Source organism: Alligator sinensis, unplaced genomic scaffold (assembly GCF_000455745.1).
Source record: "Alligator sinensis unplaced genomic scaffold, ASM45574v1 scaffold1548_1, whole genome shotgun sequence".
Classification (NCBI taxonomy): Eukaryota; Metazoa; Chordata; order Crocodylia; family Alligatoridae; genus Alligator; species Alligator sinensis.
Genome location: NW_005843429.1, coordinates 129566 through 140494, shown reverse-complemented (window position 1 = coordinate 140494; position 10929 = coordinate 129566). Strand labels below are relative to the sequence as shown.

The 10929-nt window shown below is 43.8% G+C and overlaps 1 pseudogene; it reads right to left on the bottom strand.

Moving 5' to 3' along the window:
* Positions 1 to 1527: 1527 nt before the first annotated feature.
* Positions 1528 to 2499, bottom strand: LOC106723255 (annotated as a pseudogene).
* Between the last annotated feature and the right edge of the window lie 8430 nt (positions 2500 to 10929).

Below are 10929 nucleotides of genomic sequence, written 5' to 3'. Positions count from 1 at the left end.
AGTAAAGCCACTCTGGGGATGTCCTGTCTCTCAGAGGTGCTCTTAAGACTGCTTGGAAGGTGGGATGAGCATACACACCGTTATAATAACTATGGTATAAGTTCCTACATAAAATAGAGGAGAATGTAGCTCCATTTGGTGTGTGATGGGTGTAAGCCAGTGGTTCTCAGCCCCTACTGTGTATGTGCAGCTGCCCACTGATAGCTGCTCATCCTTTGCAATTTATATCCATGCCTTGAGTCATGAAGGTTATCACACTGCCTCACAGTGGCTATTACAAGCCATTTTCCTTGAGGAAATGGTTACCTCTGAATAGACATAGACACACAACACCTTCACCAGTGTAATTATGACTGCTGTGCATTTCATCCTGATTGTCCTTGCAGTATTCATACACAAGAATCAAACTTGTGGTTTCTTGTCTACACCAGCATAAGGCAGGTGACTGATCGATGCATCCTATATGTCTGATCCCCATAAAAAATCATCTTTCTAATACACTGCTACAGGGGTATATGGTAGCACAGAGTGCCAGGCAGAAAGAAGTTAAAAGCTTCTACAGATCTATGGCTTAATACAGTAGTTTCCAAACTGTGGTACATGTACCACTCATAGTAAAAATGGACATGCTGGTTAGATTTTCACTTGAACAAGTCTTATTTTTATTTAGTCTGGGGAACAGCAGGGGTTTCCCCTTCCCCCAGCACCTTTTATTTGTGCTGTTGAGATGCTTGTGCAGAGACTGAGGTGGGGACACAGTCATTAAGAGGGTTCATAGATTTCATAGATTTCTAGGGTCGGAAGGGACCTTGTAGATCATCAAGTCCAACCCCCTGCTATAGGCAGGAAAGACTGTGGGGGTTAAATAACCCCAGCTAGGTGCCTATCTAATCTTTTCTTGAACACCTCCAAGGTAGGGGAAAGCACCACCTCCCTTGCAAGCTCATTCCATATTTTGGCAACCCTCACCATAAAGATTTTCTTCCTGATATCCAATCTAAATCTACTCTCCTTTAGTATGTGGTCATTATTCCTAGTAACCCCCAGGGCCCCAGTGCCAGGTGGATGAGAGTAAGAAGTGAAAGAAGCATTGTATATGGATGATATCAATGTTATAGTAAGGGACAGATTGTGCCATGCCACTTGTTCTTTGGAACAAGTCTGGAACAGGCCTGGCCATTACATGTCATTGTAATAACGACAATGGATCGGATTTTCAGGGGAGCTAAAGGGAGATCATAACAAAATCAGACACTAATCCTCAGTAGAGTCCAGAAAGCCTTAAGAAAATGAAGCCAGCACCATTAATTCTAGCTTGTGGATGGCAAAACAGGCACGGAGAACTGCAGCAACTTGACCAGGTCACAGACTTCCTCTGCGATAGGCTTGGAAATGGAGCCCAGGTCTACAGGGCCTGACCTCCCCAGGCATGACATCCTCTTTCTAGCACGCTGAGGTCATAGTGTCTTCTAAGAATAAGGGATATCAGCACTTGGACCATAAAAATGTTATCAAACACGATATTGTTTATCTACTGAGAGTAACATTTTGAGAGTACGAGTCATGCCGCACTGACCCGACCACTTTTCTCAAAGCAACCTTCACCTCTTTGTTCCTCAAAGCATAGATAAAGGGGTTCAGCACCGGAGTGACAATAGAGTTTAGTACATGGACAGTTTTGGTCAAATCGAGTGATTCCTTTATGGAAGGCTTGACATGCAGGAAAATGGTGGAGCCATACCAGATAATCATGACAATCAGGTGAGAAGAACAAGTAGAAAAGGCCTTTTGGGTGATGGGATGATCAATATAGCGGAGATGATGTAAATGTAGCATACCACAGTTATTGCACGTGTGCCCAGGATGACAATGAATGAGATGATGAAGGCCACCAGCTCCACTGAATGTGTGGCGGTGCAGGACAGAACTATCCATGGGGCTATGTCACAAAAGAAATGATTAATGATATTATGTCCACAGAAGGACAGCCTGAGGATCAAATATGCTGGGGCAGAAATAGCTAGAAAGACACAGAGCCGAGAGCCAAGAGCCAGCTGAGCAGACATGGTGCCATTCATAATGGAGCTATAGTGCAGTGGGTAGTATATGGCCAAATACCGGTCATAGGCCATGTCAGCCAGGAGGAAATATTTTATACAGCCAGGGAGAAAACAAAGTAGATCTTTAGGAGGCAGCTGAGGAAGGAGATTGCCTCACTTTTCTCCAAGAGGACTGCCGGGGCTTTAGGGACACAAGCTGTTGTGTACCATATTTCCAGGAAAGAGAGGTTGCAGACAAACCAGTACGCGGTTGTGTGTAGTTGTGGGTGAGTTCTCACTCAGAGTATGATGGAGACATTTGCTGTCTCTGTCAGGTTGTACATGAAGATAAGAGCATGAAGAGGGAGACCTGAAAATAACAATTGCCAGGGAATCGTTGGAGGATGAAAATGTATGGACTGCTCTGGTTCCCCCTGTCTGCACTGGCTTTAACATTCATCTGTCAAGTCACAAGACACAGTAAGGGATGCAACAGAATATTATCCAATACGTTGTTAGACGTTGTGAAATATATTCAATAATGTACTCATTAAAATATATATATCCTTTTGGAACAAGCTTATGAAACACTGTCATCTATTGTTCTCTCCTCTGTTATAACCTCTAGACATGACTCGATGTGACTCAGGCTCCCCCAGCAGCTCAGATAACACTGCAAATCATAGGGAGAGAATTTTAAAAGAACTGAATGGGTTGGGGGTTTTTTGATGATGATGGTGATGATGATGATATTGACTGACCATTTCAATACACTTTAGAAAGTGTCCTCATTTTCAAAAATGCTGCTATCTGAAAGTCAAGCCTCCCTTTAAAAGCTGCAACTTATGCCCTTGGCACACATTCAGTTTTTGTCATTCCAAATTCATTTCCAACATTCCAAAGTGTAAGCAGAGGCACATTCAAGCCATTTGACAGCAGAAGAGAAAAGATGCAAAGTTGTGCTTTTTTGACTGAGGTTTATCTTGGGATCATAGTATCTTTGACAGGAACATCAAACATGTGCCTGACCCATGAAGATACTGCTGTCTTCCAGCATCCCAGAATGCACCATTCCCCATCCTTATTTACAGCTTTGGAGACAGGAATTAACCCTTAATTGTCCTAACAAGCTGCAAACTAGCTCCTTGGCCCTCCCCACACTGCACACAGGAGCTAAGCTTCTACTAGAGTACCCAGGGCAAGAGCAGGGTTGGGCCCTACCACCATCATCTGCCCCCCTAAACGTCAGCTTCCCCCACAAGCCAAAAGCAGGCTGTCAGCCAGACAGGCAATTTGCACTTTGCTCAGTTCTCAGGAATCAATGTAGCAAGGCATGCTGGAATATCTGCTCAGCATCCCTATAGTGGTGGAGCATGAGCACTGAGTGCTCAGACTCATTGGGAGTACCTGTTTCTGTTATGTCCCAACTTTACTGCAGCACAAAATCCCCCAAATTTGGAATTGCACAAACTGAATATGTCCCAAGGCCCATTGGCACCCAAAATGGGAAATGCTGAAAACCCCTATTCAGCTTTGTATATCTTGGCACACAACAGCTAAAAACAAGAGAACAGGAGACTGTGAAGAAATGGATCTGGAGAAGGAATTTAGTCCACCCCTGTGCCAAGGTAGGGTCATGTGAGTCTAAAGTATTCTGAAAAGATATTTGTTTCACATGCTGTCAATAACCAGTTACATAAATTCCCTGGGTAATCATTAGGACCAGCCTGTGCTCATTTAGAGCAGCATACCTAGAGAAACTGGTATCTCCATCCTTGGAGCAGGTTAGACAGACATTTAGCCAGGATGGTTTAGTCAGGGTTGATCCTGCCTTGAGCAGGGAGCTGGATTAGATGACCTTCTGAGGTCCCTTCCAGCCAAGGATTTCAAAAGAAGCAAAGAGATTGAAGCACCCAAGTCATAGTTGAGTCTTTGGCATCAAACGTCTCCTTTTGAATATGCAATTGGAGTAATATATTGATGCAAACAGCATTCAAATATGTAGAAGCAAAGGTCATTACACTGATTTTATATTACTAAGAAACAACTTGGATGAGACTTTCAAAAAAAGGCTAATTGAATTTGCTACCCACATGAAATTCATTGGAAGATGATTGCTAAATTCCCTTGGACTTCCTTGGAAAAATAGTCATATGATCCGTTTCTGTTTCATTCATTCAGGTTCATAGAGGGGAAAACTTCTCATAAATTAGGTTTAGAGTCAGTGTGAAGAAGAGCGAAAACTTGTTAAAGTGCTTTTCAGAAAAGGGAACACCTGTGTAGAATGGGTGTGACCCACTTTCACCATTGCAGAAACAGAAAGCTTATATGGTTGTACAGAATAATTTACACTTTAAATTGGAACAGGCACGGTTGCTTAAGGATGGCAAGATGGAACTAAAACACTTGTGAAAGGGGGACTGATAGATGTGTTTAGTATAGATAAACATAGAAATTATAACTAAAATTAAACAGAGAGAGACTGAAGGGATATGAAAATACACATGGATACACACATGCAGGCAGAGGGTGTCAAAAGAAAGGGGTGAATGTATGCATGTGTGTGGAGAGAAAGAGAGAGGCTAAAGTTAAGTTTGAGGCTTTCAAAGAGTCCTAAGAGAGTTAAGCACTTCTGACATTTTGAGAATTTGATACCTGATTCTCTTAAGTTCTTTTGACAAGCCTAGACTGAATAGAAATGGACACTTAGACCAACGAGAAATTATTATAGAAGTTTAGTTCAGCTCTCTTGAGATTAATACATTGCACGTTCAGTTGGTACAAATCAATGTAGCTATGTCGAAACAAGTGGGACAAATATTCCTTTCATGTATAGAAGTGCAGCTCTATTTACTTTCCATGCAGGAAGAGCACACACCAACTGCTGAAACTTCCTTAGCCTGACGAAGGGTTTTTGAACCCGAAAGCTTGCTTAATAACTAATCTCCAACTATTTTGGTTGGTCTAATAAAAGATATCAAATTCACCCAAAGAACCTTGTCTGCCTATGTCCTTAGACCAACACGGCTACAGCCTTAACCCCAGCTCCATTTACATCACTTGAGGATCAAAACAAAGATAACCAATTTGGCCTGCACCAGAATGATGCTTTCTAGAAACTATTGTAACAGGAGTGTCTAAGTAGTACTGTAATATTTGTAAATAAGAAATTGTGAGAATAGGATAAAAAAAAAAAACAACGACGCACTGGGCAACAGAGATTGAATAGAATGAGACAAAATAAAGTAACCCACAATATTAAGTAGTACAAAGAAGATAAATTAGTGATAGCTGCTCTTTCCCATAAAATGTTTGAACTAAAAATATTATAAACTGTGTTATGATGATGTTTATGATGTTGACTATAATAACAATAATAATAATTATGATGATGATGATGATGTAATTACCCTTTGGAACTCAACACTACAAGTTATTAAAAGAATCCAGCCCTTGGCAGAATTTAAAGGAAAAGAAAATGATATAGGTAATGAGACTATCAGTAGAAACTTACTTTTGATTTTTTATACAGATTTTATGTTAGTTATTATCAAAGAAAGCCAAGAGAGAAGTGATGTATCCAGTTAGAAGAAAAAATGAGAGAAATGAAGAGAAATAGATGAAAAGACGGAATGAAAGAAAGAAATACACATCTAGAAATACAAAGAATAAAAGAGAGGAATACTGACACACACCCCAAGATAAAAATCAAGATAAAAAGACAAAAACAAGAGAGGTATGACCAGGGATAGATGACAAGAAAGGCAGGGAGGGCTGTACAGGGCTAAAAAAAGCAAAAAGCGAATGGCAGAAAGTGATAAGAGGGTGTGGGTGAGCAGAGAAAACAGAAAGGAAGTTGACAGCGAGAAATGAAATTTGGTACACAGATAGTTGTATAGACAAGTAGAAAGATGGAATCAGTGGACGTTAACTGAGATTTCTCTTTTCAAATCAGGTTTAATAGCATGGCAGTTAAAAGCTGAGTATCTTAACACAGGGTCACAAAGACGAATGTGGAGGACCCACGGGAAGCTCTCTCAGATACGTTCTCTGAACAGCCCAATTTCTCATAAGCTGAAGTACCTGTCACTTACCTTTGGAATAAGGACAGGCCCTTTCATGAATCCGACGTGCTTTTTTCTCTTTTCAAATCAGGTTTAATAGCATGGCAGTTAAAAGCTGAGTATCTTAACACAGGGTCACAAAGACGAATGTGGAGGACCCACGGGAAGCTCTCTCAGATACGTTCTCTGAACAGCCCAATTTCTCATAAGCTGAAGTACCTGTCACTTACCTTTGGAATAAGGACAGGCCCTTTCATGAATCCGACGTGCTTTTTTCCTATATGTCCTTGAGCCCCTGGGGAAGAATCTCTGGGGGGACTGTGAATACTGTGTGAATGTGAGGACGTCCAACCAATTTGTAGCTAAGCAAATACACTTTCATTCCATTTTGCTTTGAACTCTGAAAGCTCTGAAGTCAGAACTTGTTTAGTGTATCTCACCATCTAAGTCGACAAACAGAGACTGTATTTGTCCTAAGAGAAACTGTATTTTCCTGGGACAAAGTGCATGCATACGGCCATCCATTTCCCAAGTCCCAAGGCAAAGCCCAAAAATCAGATCCAGGACAAGAGGCAGTAACAGCTTCTTCTGGGGTATTGTAAAGTGTATCTCAGGGCATCATCCTAGGGCAAGTGCACCAGTTGGTCCTCCAGGCACCAATTCTGCCCCAATCCCAGGCCATCATCAACTTGGGGCACCTGCTGTAGGCCTGGTGTTAGAGCCCGACTGCCCAAAGGTAACAGGGCCCAGGCAGTTTTACCCACCTATTAATTGTCCTGAATGGTGAATTTGCCAGCAGTTTCATGTTCACCAGCCACTTAAGGTTAGCATCAGAGTCAGGTCCATCTGAACAACCATGGACCCATTCACCCACCAGGAAGATCTACTCATTGGGGGACCTGCCCACCCATTCAATCATTCATCCACTGAGTCAAGGGCCGCTTTGGACACCCCTCTATTCATCCACTCATCCCCTGATCCTTCAAAAATGGCCTCATCATTATTGTCCAGTGCCATTTGCAAGGGCAACACCAACTGGGCCCAGGAGGAGGTAGTGACTCTCCTGGCGTGAGATCCGGTATTTCCTCCTCCATTCAAGCCACCAAACCCTAGCAGCCTTTGAATGGGTCACTGCAGAAATAGTAGCCCCTGGACAGAACCATGGATGGGCTCATTAGTCTCTGCAAGTGCCAGGTGCTGAGGCAGTGATTCATGAAAACATGCCATGCCAACTGTGTTTCCATTACATGCATGATGATGTGTACCAGACCCACAGCCTCACAGGTATGGCATAATGTATGCCCAGACAAACAGTAGACAGATTGCACATAATCCCCAAAAGTGACATGGATTTTGATGCCGCCTTAGTCAAAAGCTTGTAGCCCTCTAGACCCACAGCCTCACAGGTATGGCATAATGTATGCCCAGACAAACAGTAGACAGATTGCACATAATCCCCAAAAGTGACATGGATTTTGATGCCGCCTTAGTCAAAAGCTTGTAGCCCTCTCAGATGACCACAGTGACAACCCAGGAGATGTGCCATTTCAAGGACTCAAAGGCCTTCATGGACAACAGGCTCCAAGAAAGTTTCATTGCTTTATTTCCAGGATATACAGAGAAGAAGCAAGTGTCTTATGTGTGTTTAAGAGTCGCATTCTTGGGAGTACCCTGAAAGTGGTACAGACATACCCTGTGTGCTATTTGAAAATTACAGCCCCAAATTTCATCACCTAACAAACGGGCTTACCCTTATGTTCCTTGAATACAAGGTGATGGTTGAAGTGGTATAAAAGAGAGGAGGCCAGAATGTGTATTTCTTAGCATGTGGTCAATTTGGTATTCTCATTTCATGAATGAGAAGAGATGACGAGAAGCATGGCACTTTATACCCCTAGGAAAGTGGGTACTTGTTGTCTGTTATCTTGTTTGCATATCATAGTAATATATACCACTTTTCCTCTGTAGATCTCTAAGCACCTTACATTCTCAGTCCAAGGGGGGAAAAGAGTCCAGGAGAGCTGGCTGTATGTTAAAGAAACCTTATTGAGGGTGCAGGAGCAAACCATCCAAGTGCACAAGAAGACTAGCAAGTATGGCAGAAAACCAGCTTGGCTTAGCTGAGAACTATTTGGTGAACTAAGACACAAAAAGAAGTTTATAAGGTGTGGAAATGTGGACAACTGACTAGGGAGGAGTATAAGAGCATTGGAGGAGTATAAGAGCATTGCTCAGGCCTGCAGGGATGAAATCAGAAAGGGCAAAATGCCATTAGAGTTGCAGCTAGCTAGGGAGATGAAGGATAACAAGAAGGGTTTCTACTAGTACGTCAGCAACAAGAAGAAGATCAGGGAAAGTGTGGGCCCGCTCCTGAATGGGGGAGGCAACATAGTGACCGATGGCATGGAAATGGCTGAAATACTCAATGCCTTTTTTAACCTGAGTACTCACAGGCAAGATCGGCTCCCAGACTATGGCACCTAGCAGGACAGTTAGGGGAGAAAAGAGCAGCCAACAGTGGCAAAAGTACAGCTTAGAAACTTTTTTAGAAAAGCTGGACTTGTACAAGTTCATGGAGCCTGAAACAGTGTACCCGAAGGCAGTACTGTAGCAAGGAGGGGGTGAGTGGGGTGACTGCCCTGGGTGCTGAAGTGCAGGGGAGATAACAAATACTGTCCAGCTGGGGCAAGGCATGGGATGGAGCTGCAAATGGCTCATTTGGGGCAGCACAAGAAGTGGGGGGACAGCTCCCAGCACTATGTGCACTCTCAGGCAAGTACAGGGGATGTGTGCCCCCTGGATCTGTGCACGGGGTGAGGGCGGGCTGCCTCTGCGGGTTTGCCCCCAGGTGCCAAATTTCTTCGCTACAGCACTGACCAAGGGTCCTGAGGGAGTTGGCTGATGTGCAGAGCTGTGCAGAGAAACAGTATTCCTTAAGTATTTTAACATGGCGGCGTCAATCCCAAACTTGTCATTCTAGAAAGCACTCAACCCACAGGGGTTAGAGGCTGGAGAAGAAGACAGCCCTCCTGAGTTCTCATAGGACCTCAGAAAAATAGATCTGGAATGGGCCTCTGGATGTCATCTACTCCAGCCCCCTGCTTGACTAGGTTCAGTGTTTTCCACAGCAAATCTCTGTCTAGCCTTTTACTCAAAGTGCACAGGCAACACCCATCCTGCGGAGGATGGCAAACCCCACCATGGTCCTTTCCATTTGACCATATGTTGAAATTCCTTCCTGATTCCAAATATAGGGATCTGTCTGATCATGACCCTACAGCTAGTGACCTTGGGATATTAGTCTGAGCAGGAGCTTCAGCACACTCAGTCAAAATCCAGAGCCTTGGTTGCAGCCAACACCCAACGGAACACACCCCCCCCCCCCCCAAAAAAAAAAAAACCCCACCTGTACCAAAAGAAGAGAAATGAAAATCTTTCCAGATCCCATGCAGCAAACAGCAAAGACCAGAGAAATGGGAAACAACCAGAGAAGAACATGGAGGTAGCTATTCCTAGATCATCCCTGACCAACGCTTATTCGTCCCCTTGAACACCTCCAATGATGGAGATTGCACAACATCCCTAAGCAGTCAGTCCGCTGCCTCATTGGTCCATCAGTGAAGAAGTTCCTCGAATATCCAATCTAAACCTACTTCACTGGTAGTTTGGATTCTCTCTTTTCCCCTTCTCTACTCCCCTCTGTTCTGGTTCCCCTCGGCCCTTGCCCCCATGCGTTCAGTTCTCCCATAGTAACATGTATGTGGACATCATCCCACCTTTCCCCCAAGCTATGGTCATTATGTGTCACCCTTTTCTGCCCATGGACAACATTGTTCCCTCTCTTTCCACATGCGCCCCAAGCTATGGTCATTATGTGTCACCCTTTTCTGCCCATGGACAACATTGTTCCCTCTCTTTCCACATGCGTCCACCTGGGCTTGATGTGCTCTCCTCCATTGCAGTACTTAGTGTATATCTTTACATTTCTGTTTGCTCTTTATTCCTGTCTCACTTCCTGGGGAAGTCTTGGTTAGAGTCAAAACCCGGTAATGGACCAGGGGATGGCCCCATGTACAAGACAAATGTGATAAATTGTAGACTAATAGAAAATTAGGGCTAGAAGCAGTGTCTAGAGATCTAGCCCCCTGTACAAGGCACAATTATCCCTATCCAAACTATCCCATACAAAACCTTTTCCTAACCTGTTTCTAAAAGTATGCAACCACCCTGTCACACCACTACACTACATATTGCCCACAGACACTAAAACCACCATAATCTGCCACAGGTAAAACTGGTAGATGAAAACTGTCAGCATCTTGTTGCTGCAAGGGTTTTAAAACACATTTATGAGATGCGAATAAGGCAGCCATGCCCCCTATTCCAGAGGAAGAACCCCCACCCCATCATGCTGCTCCAAATCTCTACCAATCTGATATGTGACTAGATTCCTTCCTTCTCCCAAATTTGGTGATTGTCATGATGACCCTGAGTGGATAGGGAAACCCTTTATCCTTGGCTGCAGTCAAAACCCAGGGCTTCTAAGGAAAGGAGTGTCAGGGGAAAGGTGTACCCTGACATGTGTAGCAACAAGAGTGGGGGGGGAATCTTCCCCAGCCCCTTGCTGCAACTATCAATGTCCAGAAACATTGGCCAACTGATAGACACAGCCTGAGTTAGAAGCCAGAGTGAGATCCTCTGACGTGTGGTCAGCAGTAGATCAAATGAATTATGATAGATTCATAGAGTCATAGATGTTAGGGTTGGAAGGGACCTCAATAGATCATCGAGTCCAACCCCCTGCATAGGCAGGAAAGAGTGGTGAG